Below are 15,508 nucleotides of genomic sequence, written 5' to 3' on the forward strand. Positions count from 1 at the left end.
AGTTTTCAAACACCTTTGAACCCAAGTTTTCTCTCCAAGTTATGAGCAACTAAACCTCCTTGGTTAAGATTAGGAGCTCTGTTTATTCTATGGATTAATATTATTGCCACTCTATTTTAATTAATATATTGATTTAAATTCAAGGATTACTTTCGTTTTTCAATCTATGAATCTGAGTGTTTTGGAAAATAACATTTGTTCTACTTGAATTCTTGTTAATTCTTGAAAAAGTTATCTCACTTGAATATTAGCTTCAAAGTAAATTCCTCTTAAATCACTAATTGTCTGGTCTTAACGGGATACATGACATATAATCATCTTATATTTGGGTAATTAGGATTTTTGTGGCTAATAAACCAGAATTGAACCTAACCCTTTAATCTATATTAAGTGAGCAAGGAATTAGCGATTGATTAGGTTAGAGAAGACTAAATTTCTAAGGAACTAGGGTTTAGTCAATTACAATTTGCCATGAAATGAATCTTGCATGATTAAAATAGTTGGTAAGAAATATAAATCCGGAAAAATAAACATCTCTGAAACCTTAACTATTCTCTCACATACTTTTCACACCGAATCCACTTTAATGCACTTTGAATCTCAAAACACCATTTTCTGCTTGTCTGACTAAGTGAATCATTCGACTATTGTTGCTCAGTCCAACAATCCTCATGGGATCGACCCTCACTCACCTAAGGTATTACTTGGTACGACCCAGTACATTTGCCGGTAAGTTATGGATTGTAAATTCTGCGACTAGGTTTTTGGCGCCATTGCCAGGGATTGACTGTGATTGACAACTACTTGTTGTTTGATCGCTTAGATTAGACGTCCTTGCTTTAATTTTGTTTGGTTTTCTTCGTTAAGTTTTCAAAAAAATTAGCTTTATTTCATTTAAAAATGCTCTTATATTTCAAAACTTAAGTCTCATGTCCCCGTAGTTTCTTTATTTTATTCTTCCTATTTATTTTTCCTCATTATTTTCAAAATTTTTAGTTTTTTTTCTTATTAGTTTTCAAAAACTCTAGGTTAGTTATTTAGTTTACTTTGTTCTATTTCATTTACTCAAGATACCTCTTTAGAATTTCTCTTTACTCTGACATAGAGATTCTCACATTTTCTTGTTTTCTGTTTGTTTTTTAGTAGGAAGAGGAACAAAGAACCTCTTCTTGACTTTGATTCTGAGATTTAGAGAACCTTGAGAAGGCATTTACATCAGGCTAGAGCTCATAAAGCTGTTGAGAATTTCAAGAACTTTGAGAAGGAAGTTGAAGAATTGCTATGGAGCTCAATAACAACAATGTGGTTAATCCCAATATTGTTAATCCTTCCAATGTGCCTGAGCAACCTAGGAGAACACTTAGCTCATACACTGCCCCTAGCCTTGATTTCTATGGAAATAGCATCGTTGTACCCCCTGTGGCTGCTAACAACTTTGAGCTGAAGCCTTAGTTGATTTTTTTGGTGCAACAAAACTGAAAGTTTTACGAACTCCCATAGGAAGACCTAAACTTGTTTATATCAAATTTTCTGCAGATTTGTGACACTGTGAAGACCAGTGGAGTTCATTCTGATGTCTACAAGTTGCTTCTCTTCCTATTTGCTGTACGAGACAGAGCTAAGCAGTGGCTTGACACACAGCCCAAGAAGAGCTTGAATACTTGGGATAAGGTGGTCAATAGGTTCTTGACCAAGTTCCTTCCACCTCAGAAGCTGACCAAGCTGAGGACGGATGATCAGACTTTCAGGCAGAGAGAGAGTGAGTCTCTCTATGAAGCTTGGGAGAGATATAAGGTGATGCTTAGGAAGTGTCCTCCTGATATGTTCTCAAATTAGATTCAGCTACAAATCTTCTATGATGGAGTCTCTGAGATTGCCAAAATGTCTCTAGATAATTCTGCCAGCGGATCCCTTCACATGAAGAAGACTCATGAAGAGGCTAATGAGTTGATTGAGATGGTTGCCAACAATCAATACTTGTATTCTTCTGAGAGGACCTTTGTGAAGAAAAGAGTTATGGAATTAGACACTTTGGACATAATTCTTGCTCAGAACAAGACCAAGTCTCAACAAATAATGCCATTACTCAACACTTGGGTGGACTATAAGTTTCAGCTATTAATACCTAAGATACTTCCTATGACATGAGTGGTGGATTCCCTCAAGGTGAGCCTTATGACTATGGTCAATTTTCCTCTTAACAAGTTAACTGTGTTGGCAACTCCTCCAGACCCCCTAATAATGATCCTTTCTCTAAGACATACAATCCGAGGTGGAGGAATCACCCAAATTTTAGATGGAAAAATCAACCACAGAGGAACTAGAATTTCAATAACAATCAGGGCCATTCGAATAGTTTCAATTAGGGTGGTTTCAACAACAATAACCCATCATCTAATTCCCAGAAGTCCTCTAACTTGAAATATATGGTTACAGAGCTCTCCAAGAGTACTCTTAGCTTCATGCAAAAAATTAGAGCTTCGCTAAGCAACTTAGAGGTTCAGATGGGCTAAATAGCCACAAAGGTTGCTGAGATTGATCAGAGGACCACCAATACCCTTCCTAGCAACACAATTCCAAAGCCAAGAGAGGAGCGCAAGGTAGTCACATTGGTAAGTGAACCAGTAAATGGTAAGGAAGCACAAAATACTGAAGGATCGGTTGAAACAGTAGCTCCAGGGAAGACTGAGGATGCTGTAACACACGTTCTCCAAGGCATCCGGATAATCCCTTTCTAGTTGATCATGAAAAATATCTAGCATTGCCTAAGTCACCTGAGTACAAGTCTGAAATACCATATCCTCAAAAGCTTCAAAAAGAGATCAGACCAAGGACAAGCAATTTTGAAAGTTCTTGGAAGTCTTCAGAAAGTTACAAATCAATATTCCTTTTGTTGAGGTTTTGGAGCAAATGCCTCTCTATGTCAAGTTCATGAAGGATTTGCTTTCCAAGAAGAAGGCTTTAAAGGGGGATGAGATAGTGGTCCTGACCAAGGAATGTAGTGCCATAATTTAGAGCAATCTGCCAAGGAAGATGCCGGATCCAGAGAGCTTTCAGATTCTGCGTACCATTGGGAGCACGATCTTTGACAAAGCCTTATGTGATCTATTGCAAGAATTAATTTAATGCCCTTGTCTATGATGATAAAGTTACAAATCAAAGAGGCACAACCAACAAGGATAGCATTATAAATGGCAGAAAATCTCTAAAACGTGCACATGGAACAGTGGAGAATCTCTTGGTCAAATTGGAAAAATTCTTTCTCCCAGCAGATTTTGTGATCATTGACATGGGGGAGGATGAAAATGCCTCCATAATCCTAGGAAGGTCATTCCTAGCCATAGGAAGAGCTCTGATTGATGTGGAAGAATGTAAATTGGTGCTGAGGGTGCATGAGGAGCAGTTGATTTTCAAGGATTTTAAACCCATAGATCATTCAATTGAAGAAGGCACTTGCATGAAGAATGAGTGCACTAATCCAAGTCTCCAAGAATCCTTTAATGGGGTAAAACAGAGTTCGCAGCTTAAGCTTCCTTCAATGGAAATCAATACAATTTTTCCCGACATCAAATATAAGTCTGGTGTTGGGTGTGCATCATCACCAAAGAGAAAGTTCCCAAGAAGAAAGTGCCCAAGGAATGGAGAAACAAGAAGATCCCCACTGAAGAGTTCTCACCAGGAATGAAAGTGGTGTTAACTCGAAGCCCAGTATTGTCTCATACGGTGAACAGGATCCTCTCTCTTGAGCATATTGAGTTAATCCATGAAAACACAGGGAAACGATTCACAGTGAGAGGTGAGGAGTTGAAGTACTATGACCAACCCTCACCCTAACAAGATCCGAACGTCAAGCTATTGACGTTAAAGAAGCGCTTGTTGGGAGGCAACCCAGCCCTAACATCCTTTGATTTTATGTTCATTTTAATTTTCAGTTATTATAATTTTTATTCATACAAAGTGTTTGAAGCAGGAACAAGAGAAATCTGAAGGAAGAACAGAATGCCTTAGAGAGGAGGTCATTCGGGTGCTCCTACGCTAAATGGCAGGCTAGGCATTCGGCCAGGAAGGGCACAAAGTTTAAAAACCTCTCAATTTGGGTGGCGCTAAACGCCAGGCTGGGCTTTTAGCACCGAGGAGCACAAATTTTGAGGAGCATTTACGTCGACATTAGCGCTAAATGCGGACCTAGACGTTCAGCGTTGAAATGGCATAAAAAGTGGAGTTGCTTTTGTTTGCTTGGCGTTAAATGCCAGGAGAGGCATTTAGCGCCCAAGATGGCACAATTTTCAAAAAACATTTTTTTCCAGTGCTAAACGCAAACCTGGGCATTTAACACCAAACCCTCATCCCAAAAAAAACTTTGAAAATGCTATGGTGCTAAATGCCGACGCTGGTGTCTAGCGCCAGTAGCATCAGAACGGTCAGCACGGAAGGGACATTGAATTTGAAAATGAGATTTTGTAGGTTTTACTCCTACACTCTCCCATTAGTTTCTCTTTTCCCCACCCCTTCCTTTTACCGTTAACTAACCATTCCACCCCCTATTTATTTCTTTTAATTTCCCATTCCCCTCTCATCAACCCACCAATTCCCATTCAATTCCATTCACCCCCCTTCCATAAACCAAACATAACCCCCCTCCCTCACTTTTATAAATACCTCCTTTAACCCTATCCTTTTACTACAACACAAAGCCTACCTGCTCTTCCCCTTTTCTACCATTCAATCTCCAACTCCCCTTTTCTTTTCACACACAACCCTTGCCCACTTACCACAAATTTCTTTTTCTTATTCCCCCCCCTCTACCTATCTTCTCCGTTATTATTTTCTTTAGCTTTCTTCTTCACTATCTTTTTACTTTTCCCCTCTATTTTTCTTTTCCTTTCCCCAAGTTTAGTGTTGGGCGCTTCGCTATTTTTACCCAAGACTGGCGAGTCCTCCTTTAGGAAGAGGAAGGAGAAGGCTCCCGCAACCGGTCCTTTTGATAACAACCGGTTTAGCTCTAAGACCCATAAGGATGACTTTCACGAGATTGTGAGCAAGAAGTAAGTGATCCCGTAAGTGAAGTTTGATTTATAGCCAGATGAGTATCTGGAGATACGGGAGTAGATTCAGAGGAGGGGTTTGGAAATTCTGTGCAACCCAGAGACTTCAGTGGGCCGTCTGATGGTCCAAGAGTTCTACGCCAATGCTTGGGTGACTTACAAGCATGTCAAGGGCGTGAACCCTGACCCAAAGGTCCTGGAGTTTGGTCCGGAGAGAGTAAGGGACGTGTTTCAGTTGCCTCCGACTAGAGAAGACCCTCACTCTTACACTCCTACAGGGTCAACAGTGATAAAAAATTGGAACAGATTCTCACTGACTGTGTGAAATTGGTCCACAATATGCTACATGTTCTGCTAGTCAATGGTACAATTTTCAAATGCCTCGTTGAACAGAATTTCGTCGAACATGGAGGCCTCATGATGACTGGTCGATGTACCAAGATCCACCCAGCCAGTTAGGGCCGTAAAAGGATCGTCCCAAACATACAATGTCTGTGAGACTACCGGTGGTGGTAGTGGTAGTGGCGGTGGAGGCGGGTTGGCAATGGTGGTGGTGTGTCTTCCTTACGAGCTGGTATGTCACTGTGCTTCTCCTGTTGGGCATATTTTGCCTCTTCCTCAGACTCAATATCTAACCGCTCCCTGCGAGATTTGACCCGCTCCTTCTGGGGCCCCGTAGCTCCTCCATGGTCCTTTGCACCCTTCTCCCTCTTAGGCGGCCTCCGGGTGTCTGGTCAAACCTCCCTCGCATGCCTACAATGATCAGGGACATCCCGGGAAAGGTCAAGCACATTTTTAGGATGACTGGCAATAGGCTGCACACATCATTTGAGAGAGTCAATAGCTTAGGTTCATTAAGCATGTTCTGGCCAAACAGATGTCAAATGCGGCAAGCATTTTGGTACCAGGCCCAATACTCCTGCGTAGGCAGGTAGTTTGTGAATGGCTGTATGGAGATCATGTGACCTCCCTCAAATCGAGCGCTCCATCTATCATACCATTCCTGATGACGAATGGGCCACCATACATCCTTTCCTCGTCTTGTGGTGGTGAGGAACCAGTCAACATTGACAGGGTCATCAGGCACTGGTTACTAGCCATCGAATTGGAATTTCACCCGATCAATATGGTGAAACCCAACAATGATGAAATAGACAAGGGGAACTACAGTCATCCATGTCCTGATTCTGCCTCCTCTCTCAACCAGTCTGGGCTGATGGCCTACAAAGCTAGGTTGTCATACAGTGTCCACAAGAACTGCAAAATAAAGTGTAATATACCTTATTAAATAGAACCATAAATCGTTTAGAGACAATTAGATAAAACAACGTCGCGTACCTCATGCAATTGCAACTGATTCAATGAAAGACGCTATTGGAGGACTCTCTAGTCAAACTAATCCTTACTCTGTTGGCCAATACCTATTAACTTGTGGACGTATGTAACAATAATGTTGTCTCAATTTATGCACGAAAGAGTTAAATTACATAAATAGAAAGGACAAAAACTATATATAAAAGCAGTTACGTCAAGGCCAGGGAAAACGTCAAAATTTGTCTATCAAATGGGAACCACTGAGAAAATTTATGGTATATCCACGAGGCTAGTAGTGGAGTACATCCAGCAATGTTAGGGGTAGATAGATGTGCTGCAGAGTATAACGAGTGATACGTCTATGCAAGCACAACGGATCCTTAAGAGAGACCGCGACACCTCTCAAAGTCCTCTAATGATGGCAACCACTTGATATGAACCTGACTATTTGACTTGTCTATCATCAAGTAACCCTCAATCAGCAACATAATGTAACACCTCATGTACTGTCGGAAGGCGACTGCATCTGCAGTAGCTGGCATATGCCGTACTCAGTCCCTAAGCCATGTCAGTTTAATGAAAAATAACTCATTTCTCTGTGCCTCCTGCTGCTGAGTATGAGGAGGCCTAGCACCGAGGAGCTCCTTTATCCACTCCTAGGTCAAATGCTAGTACCATATTTGAAAATCTCGCAAACACCCACCCACTGACTCTTCGTGCGTGCATAACCCAAAGTGATATGCAACATCTTGCAGGGTGATGGTGTACTCATGCCAAGTTTGGTAGAAAGTGTGGGTCTCTGGATACTAACGCTCCACGAATGCAGTAGTCAGGGGTTGTCAAATATAATCCCTGAGCTGCACCGTGTGGCCAAACCCAACCTCTCTCAAGTAAGGGAGAATGGCGTCCAGTGGTGTAAGAGTGTGGCTCACTCACCTAGGGAGTAGTAGGCGAGACCTTTGTTAAAAAATAAAACATTTCAATAATAAATCTATTTCAAAAGTAAAATTTTATATTTTGAAATAAAAAGATAAAAATTATAATAAACAATTATTTCACATTTCGATTTAGTTGGATTTAGAATAATTAACTTTAAAAATCAAACATTTAAAAAGTTTATCCAACAACATTGCAACAAATATTCAATAAAACAAGTTATCTAGCATATTTAAAATTTAAATTAAAAATATAACATTCGAATTAAAGAAATAAAAAACGTAATAAATATTTACTAACTAAATTAAATTAACTAATAAATTAAATTAAATTAAATTAAATTAATATTTACTAAGAATATATTCCACCACCTAATAGATACTAAATCTATAAAAGTATTCTAACTATAACTGTATGCTTATTTAACTAAAACAGAAAAATAACAACACTAACCTAGAAGTCGATCACTCTAGCGATATGCCACGTCGCATTCAGGCGGTTGATATCATTATCTCATGCATCTGCACGCACCATAATGCACGAGTACCTCAACAATATCAACAAAAATATTCGAGGAGGGAGAAAGAAAGTAAAAAATGGTTTGAAAGTGACAACAGTCACGCTATAAACGACTTTCTTATATAGGCGCATTCCTTGCTAAGTGTAAATGAATAAGTTTTTACATATTTTGTTTACACTATAAACGAGATAAGTCTCGTTTCACAATACGTGTACAAACATGATACTGCAATGACAAACATGAATTATCTTGTTTACAGTGTAAATAAGATGATTAAAAAAATATAAATTAATAAATAAGCTACAAATTATATACATAGATATGTAAATAAAATATTTAATTTATTTATTCAAAAAATTTCCATATTTTGGCCTCTAATAAATTTATTGCTAACCAATAATTTTTAAAATTATTCCTGTTTAACAAATTAGTCTCTTTGTCGTTATTAAAAGAAATCCATTTGTCTTGTAGTGATATTTTTGAGACCTAATTTTCTTATAAATAAATTTTGGTGAAGAATAGAATTAGACGAAAAATAAAAATTTTTATTGGTAGAAAAGAAATTGTACATGAATTTTTTTATAATTTTTTTTACTAAAAAATAATATTAACGTCTTACTAAAACTTTATTCTTTACCATAACATTACCCTTGTACTATAATAATAAAATTTATTAGGGCCTAATATATATTTTATAGTTTTGATTGATGAAAGCAATTCTCAAAATTTTATAGTGAATAAAAATTTATTAGAGGTTCTTTGAGAATCGATTTAAATATTATTTTATAAAAATCTTACATAAATTTTATGAAATAGATAAAAATTGTTGTCTAATACTATTTTCGTTCCCAAAAGTTTCTGTCTAAAGGATTAATATAATACCTAATATATAGTTACATACCACCTTAAAGGATTAAGCTTAATCGATCGCATATTAATTGTGTCGCACATTTCTATTATAAAAAAGACCTGACATCATGAAAAACAAAAAACGGAAATCATTTCGATTCATATATTGCCAAAATATCAAGTTATGTACAAGACCTGGCTAGGGAGATTTGCTTTTCTTTCTTTTTCTTGTTACTTAGAAAGTAGGCAAAGGATTCGGTGTCCATCCTCAAGAAAAGATTACTGATGCCTCTTCCCAAAAAAGAGGAAACATCCATCTGTATTTATAAAGGATAAAAATGTTAATAAATATATTTATAAAAAAATAAATTTATCTTATGTTACGAAAGATATTTTTTGTTTATCAGTACTTAAGCATTAAATCTTTTTTTATTCTCTTAATTTCTCTTCTTACGTGATAATTAAACCTCCAAATTAGATTCCTAATTTTTTCACAAAAATTTAATAGTTTATTTTAGACAAAAAAATTTGGACAAAATAATAATTAGGTCGTTTTTAAGAAATAAATTTGTGCATTCACCATTTTATTCTATTAGAGTTCAAATATCATCATGACCATACTTAATTAGAGATAATTCAAAAACCACTATTTAACTATCAGAAATTACTTTTATTTCTATTATGTTTCTGTTTTATTATTGTCGAGATGAGTCTTATAAAACACCAAATTTTTAAAAATTAAACTATGAATTATTTAAAATTTATGATATTTATTTATAATTTTATTGTCAAAAAAATTATCTTACAAAAAATAATTAAAGCAAAGTTACGAAGTTTTGAGATTTAAAATTAATTAGAACTCATATAATTTTTATAATAATGGAGTATTTTTTTATTTATAATTTAAAATTTTAGTAATTGAAAAATAATAAAAATTTTATATGATTTGATTTGAATATTGAGATTTTACAATTTATTTTGTGAATAAAAGAAAAGTTATTTGATTATCTCCAATTTTTTAATTAAAAATACATATCTAAAAATAAGAATTTGTAAATTGATGAATAAATAATATTTTTATTTTATAGATAGTTATTGTTGAATTAAATTTGATTTTCAATTACTATATTACCCCTAATTTTATTAAAAATATTTATCTCACTAATTTTTAATTTAGTTCCCAAAATAAACCTTAATTTGACCGAGTCTTAACTCTATCACTACACCCAACTGCAACTCTCACTTCTCCTCACACACACCCATGCAAACAAAAAAGAAAGAAACGAGAAGGAGAGTTGTGATAAGAAGAAGGGAAGGAAGGAGGGACGGCGTCGGTGGGGTTGGAAGCCGCCGTCGTCATTGAGCACGAACAAGAGAGAAAGAGAGACGAAAAAGAAAGAGGTCAAACAAGATATAATATGTGATATATATATATATATATAATGTGACATTATGAGAATAATATAGCTTGAATTTTGGTTATCTGAAAATTTAATGAGTGATTAGAATAGTTTCATGTCACGAAGTAAAGAATGCTAGCAATAAGGATGATAAAAAAAACAGCTGAAAATGAGTTACTTGAGATATGGGGCTAGATGGAGACCCGTGAAATTCCACGAGTGAGGATCTGGCCACGTGAAATGAGCGGGAACATTGATACTTGCCCACGAAATCAGTTAAATTCACACAAATATGAAATTACTTATTTATCCTAATTTATATATACATAAATTAATTTTTTGAATTAGACCATCTCCAATAGGGAACTCGTCCCAATTCCTGTTTATGGCCCACCTGTCACAAAAAGTTATTCCACATCAGCTTTTGCACCATAAACAGTAAATAGGAACTCAAAGCATGCTTCTCTTCTCCATTAGGAGGAACTAACTTTAGTCCCTATTGTGGTCCCACTTAATTAATTAATTAAAATACTTGTAATTAATATAATAATTTTTTTTTTAATAATGTAATTTAAATATTTAAATTTAAAAATAATTCACTATTAAAAGATATTAATATTAAATAAATTCATATATAACAACAATACACAATAGATAATTCGGGGTTACACTAATTTGTAAAATTACTTAATACAAAGAAAAACATAATTAAACTCTATAGTTGACGACAAGCATTATGAAATTGCCATATGTGTTCAATCAAGTCCTCCTTCAATTGTCTATGCTGCTGCCTATTTCGAAGTTGGGCATTTCTTTAGAGAAATTGATGGTATGGTGCAAAATCTTCCTCTCCCAGTTGAGGTTGTGATAAGCCATTTTCAACATCATCATACTCTAAGCCTTGAGCAAAATTTCCTGCATAACTGTCTCTTTCATCCTCAACAATCATATTATGCAATATAATACAAGCTCTCATTATGTTGGCAAGCTTTTTCTTTTTCCAGAAACGAGCTGGACCACGTATAATTGCAAAGCGTGCTTGCAACACTCCGAATGCTCGTTCCACATCTTTTCTTTGCCCTTCTTGATATTGTGCAAATAACTTGCGTTTCTCACCTTGTGGCTTTGAGATTGATTTGACAAATGTGGCCCATTCAGGATAAATACCATCTGCTAAATAGTATCCCATTGTATAATTATTACCATTAATAGTATAATTTACCTCCGGAGCACGGTCATTTAGAATATCATCAAATACTGGAGAACGATCTAACACGTTGATATCATTATTTGAACCAGAAACTCCAAAGAACGCATGTCATATCCAAAGGTCTGAAGATGCTACAACCTCAAGTACTATGGTTGCAACCCCACGATAACCACTCATGTACATACCTTTCCACGCCTTTTGACAATTTTTCCATTGCCAATGCATGCAGTCAATGCTACCCAACATGCCAGGGAAGCCACGACCCTCTGCCATTTGTAGCAGGCGTTGTACGTCATTTGGATTGGGTTTTCGCAAGTATTCATCCTGGAACACGGAAATGACACCTTCAACAAATTTTTCCAAGCATTCAATTGTAGTGCTCTCGCCTATGCGCACATAATCATCAATAGCATCAGCTGCTACGCCATATGCTAACATCCGTATCGCAGCGGTACATTTCTGAAGTGGCGACAAGCCTCTTCTTCCAGTTGCATCAACCCTCTGTTGGAAATACGGATAGACATTTGAGAGAGCGTGTACTATCCGAAGGAACACATCTCTTCTCATTCGAAATCTCCGTCGGAAAATGTCAGCATTATACACCGGTTCATCTGCAAAGTAATCTAGGAAAAGGCGATCATGTCCTACTTCTCGATCTCTGTTGATCCATCTACGAGTAATTGGGATAGGGCTTCTATCGATATCTTCTTCTTCTGAATCTTCGAGTAAATACTCATCGATCCAATTATCTATGAGTGTGTTATCTTGCCGTCTTCTTTTGCCATACAAAGCCTCATTGAACATATCATCAAAATTTCTAGCCATATGGAGAAATGTAATTTTTAGTTCTCTGTCGAGGCGAGAAACAAGAGTTGAAGTGGAGTTGTGGAGTCATTGATAGTTGATATTTATAAGTGTGTCTGCAATAAGTATTGCAACGGCTAGTTTTGTAACGGCTAGTTTTGCAACGGCTACTTTTGCAACGGCTAGTTTTGCAACGGCTAGTTTTCCTTAACGGCTACTTAACGGCTAGTTTTCCTTAACAGCTACTTAACGGCTACTTAACGGCTAGTTTTGCAATGGTCACTTTCATGAACAATAACGACACAATAATATTGACTAATTTAAAAACTTACATCAGAAATAAATAAAACAAACTACATCACATACCAGTAATACGCAATAAATAAATAAGAACATACTACATAACTCTACGAATACAAGGAACCATTAAGTAAACCACTTGGCCATTATTTTCTCACATGCAATCTCATGAAGAGCTCGTCGTTTCTCACTCATTGTAGATGTGTCAGCATTAAGAATTTGCATATCCATTTCCCTTTCTTTTGCTTTTATCTCCATTTCTTTAATATACCTCTGAGTTTGTAATTCTTGTTCTTTCATTGCCGCTTGAATTTGTACCTCCTTCTCTTTGATTGCCATCATCTTTGCTCTATGTTCCTTCTCCTCTTCTCTTTCTTTTTCCCTTTCCATTAGTTCCTTTTCTCTAACGTTCTTAATATCTTCCATGAGAGATAATTTTTTGACAACCGATGATTTTCTTTCGCTACAATCTTCAGACATCTGTGCTTTTCCCTTACCTCTTCGCTTGCTCTTCTTTGATCCTTGTGGGCGAACGGGAGAGTCCACACCGGGTTCGTCAGCCAACGGTGTTTCTGGGTTTGATGAGGATGAGTATACTCCAGTTGCACTAACCTTGGTTCTCTTTGAGCCGCCACTCTACGTAGGTAGTTGGCTTCTCCATTTTTGCTCCAACCGAAGCATGTTCCAATGCCTCTCAAAAGTGAACTTTTGACCATAATTTATTGAATAAAGTTTATAAGCCAACTCCTTTATATCATCAGCGTTCGAACCACTCCTTATGTTTCGACTAGCTTGATCGTAGCAACCAGCAAATTGTGCAACAGCCTTGTTGATCTTATACCATCGTTTCTTACATGCAACTACCCCCCTTGTCATGTCGGTGCAAAATTCTACACAGTAGCTATGAATTCGACTCCAAAATGTTTCCCCCTTTTGATCGGTACCCACTACAGGGTCAATTGAAACATTTAACCACGCACTGATCAACATCTCATCCTCTTCCCAATGCCAGTGTTGAATACTATCTTGCCTCCGATCTTCAATATCATCATCATTGAGGTCGTAGCATCTAATCCACGAGGGTTGGCAAATCAGAATATGGCGAATTTGGACTAGATTGTATAGGAGTCTGAGAGGATGGGTTAGAAGAGCCACCAACCCAGATGCGTTATGTCTTGATGTACTGAATTGAGTTGGAATCGGCAAGGAAGTTGGAGTAACATTTCCGATAGAGGGGTTAATATGGATGAAAAGGAAAATGGGGTGTTTGTGAATTTTGATTTTGCGGTTGGAATATAGGAAACTGATTATTATAAGGAGCTGAAAATTGAAATTAGAAAGATCTGTGGATTTGGATTTTGAAATGTATTTGGTAGTGCGAAGTTTGATTTGGAACTTGAGTGTTTGAGGTTTGAGATTGTTGGGTATTTAGAAATTGAGGAAGTTTTGTAAGTAATTGAAGAAAGAGTGAGTGGTTTGGATCCATTTTTTCGAACAAAAAATAATAGTAGTAGAACTTTGATTTTAAACTTGGAAGAAAAATGATGAAGAGTAGTAGAGAGTGTGGAATAGAAGTGTATCTAAGTGGTATATATAGAGTAACAAAATTAATTTATTAAATAACAGTAACATAGTAACGGCTAGTTTCCAACAGCTAATTTTACAACGGCTAATTTAATGTAAATAATTATTAATTAAAAATTTAATCATTTAATTAATTAATTTTATATTATTATAATAAATATGATTTAATTATTTAATCATAATAATTAATATATTAATTATAATAATTATTAATATATATATCTATATATATATATATATATATATATATATATATATATATGTATGTATGTTGAACCGTTACATATAGTATATTTCATATATCATACATATTAACGTTATACATATTAACGTTATATATATATATATATATATATATATATATATATATATATATAAAGTTTAAATTTTTAATTTTATTAATAAAATATCATTTTTTTTAGAGAGACCGATATTTCATTATATTATTAAGTTCATATTATTTATAATATATATATTTTATATATATATAAATAGTTTAATTTTTAATTTTATTAATAAAATATCATTTTTTTTAGAGAGACCGAGTCCCTCTGAGCAGGGCTTCACCTGCTTTGAAATTTGTGAAGGTCCTCATTATTTATTTGCTCCAACGATAGAGCCTCCCTTTTTACTGACACACAGTAAATGAGGTTCATAATTTTTGAACCGTTGGAGTTGCTCTTAGTAACCCTAATTCCCGCCTCCAATTCGAATTCTTCTTTTTTCTTTTAGACCATCCTTAGCCTCGATTTTTCATCTCTATCTCTCTAACTTACTTTCTCTGCCTCACTTAATTAGTCTCGCCACAAAAAAAAATATGTTACGTTAAAATATGTTTTTATATCTTTTTTGAAATGTTATTTTTTATAATAAATATATTATGAATTGTATTGAGTTATACTGAATTAATTATTTTATGATTATATTTTGTCTTTTTTGTTAGTTTTCTTTAAAAAATTTCATAATCCATAGATATTCGTAGGTATTTGCATTCATTAAGGGAATAATTAAACAAAATTTTGTGACGAAGATGGAAGAAAAATGGAGGACTCTTTTTAAACGGGAGTGAGGGACAAAAAAGGGGTCTATGTCCCACAGAGTATTCGTTATCATCCCTAACTAGCAATGGAGATTCAATTTGAGAAGAGTACGTGAACTTCATCTGCGTTGAACCTTAAAGTAATAAACCTAAATCAGATTTAGGACCCTAATAATGAGTTTAGGTTGATCTTGCTTGTTTGTGGGTCTTATTGGATCCAAATATTATACTATTAAATATTATAATATTTAGTATATATATAACAGTTAGATATATTTATAAAAAATTTTTTAATTCAAATTAAAAAAATAATTATCTTTTTTTGTCTCTTTTAATTTTAGGTATTCTTTATTAATATAATAAAAAGTAAAATAATAATAATCACTCACATAATTAAAGTAGATCATCCTATTAATATATACATGACATTATATATATCAAAAATTATTATATATGATAAATATTTTTTTATAGTGACCATATAATTAATTTATGTGTAAATTAACT

General features: G+C 35.2%; 1 pseudogene; it reads right to left on the reverse strand.

Moving 5' to 3' along the window:
- Positions 1-10,779: 10,779 nt before the first annotated feature.
- LOC130939946 (uncharacterized) lies at positions 10,780-12,099 on the reverse strand (annotated as a pseudogene).
- Between the last annotated feature and the right edge of the window lie 3,409 nt (positions 12,100-15,508).

The sequence above is a fragment of the Arachis stenosperma genome, chromosome 7, assembly GCF_014773155.1.
Source record: "Arachis stenosperma cultivar V10309 chromosome 7, arast.V10309.gnm1.PFL2, whole genome shotgun sequence".
Taxonomy (NCBI): domain Eukaryota; kingdom Viridiplantae; phylum Streptophyta; class Magnoliopsida; order Fabales; family Fabaceae; genus Arachis; species Arachis stenosperma.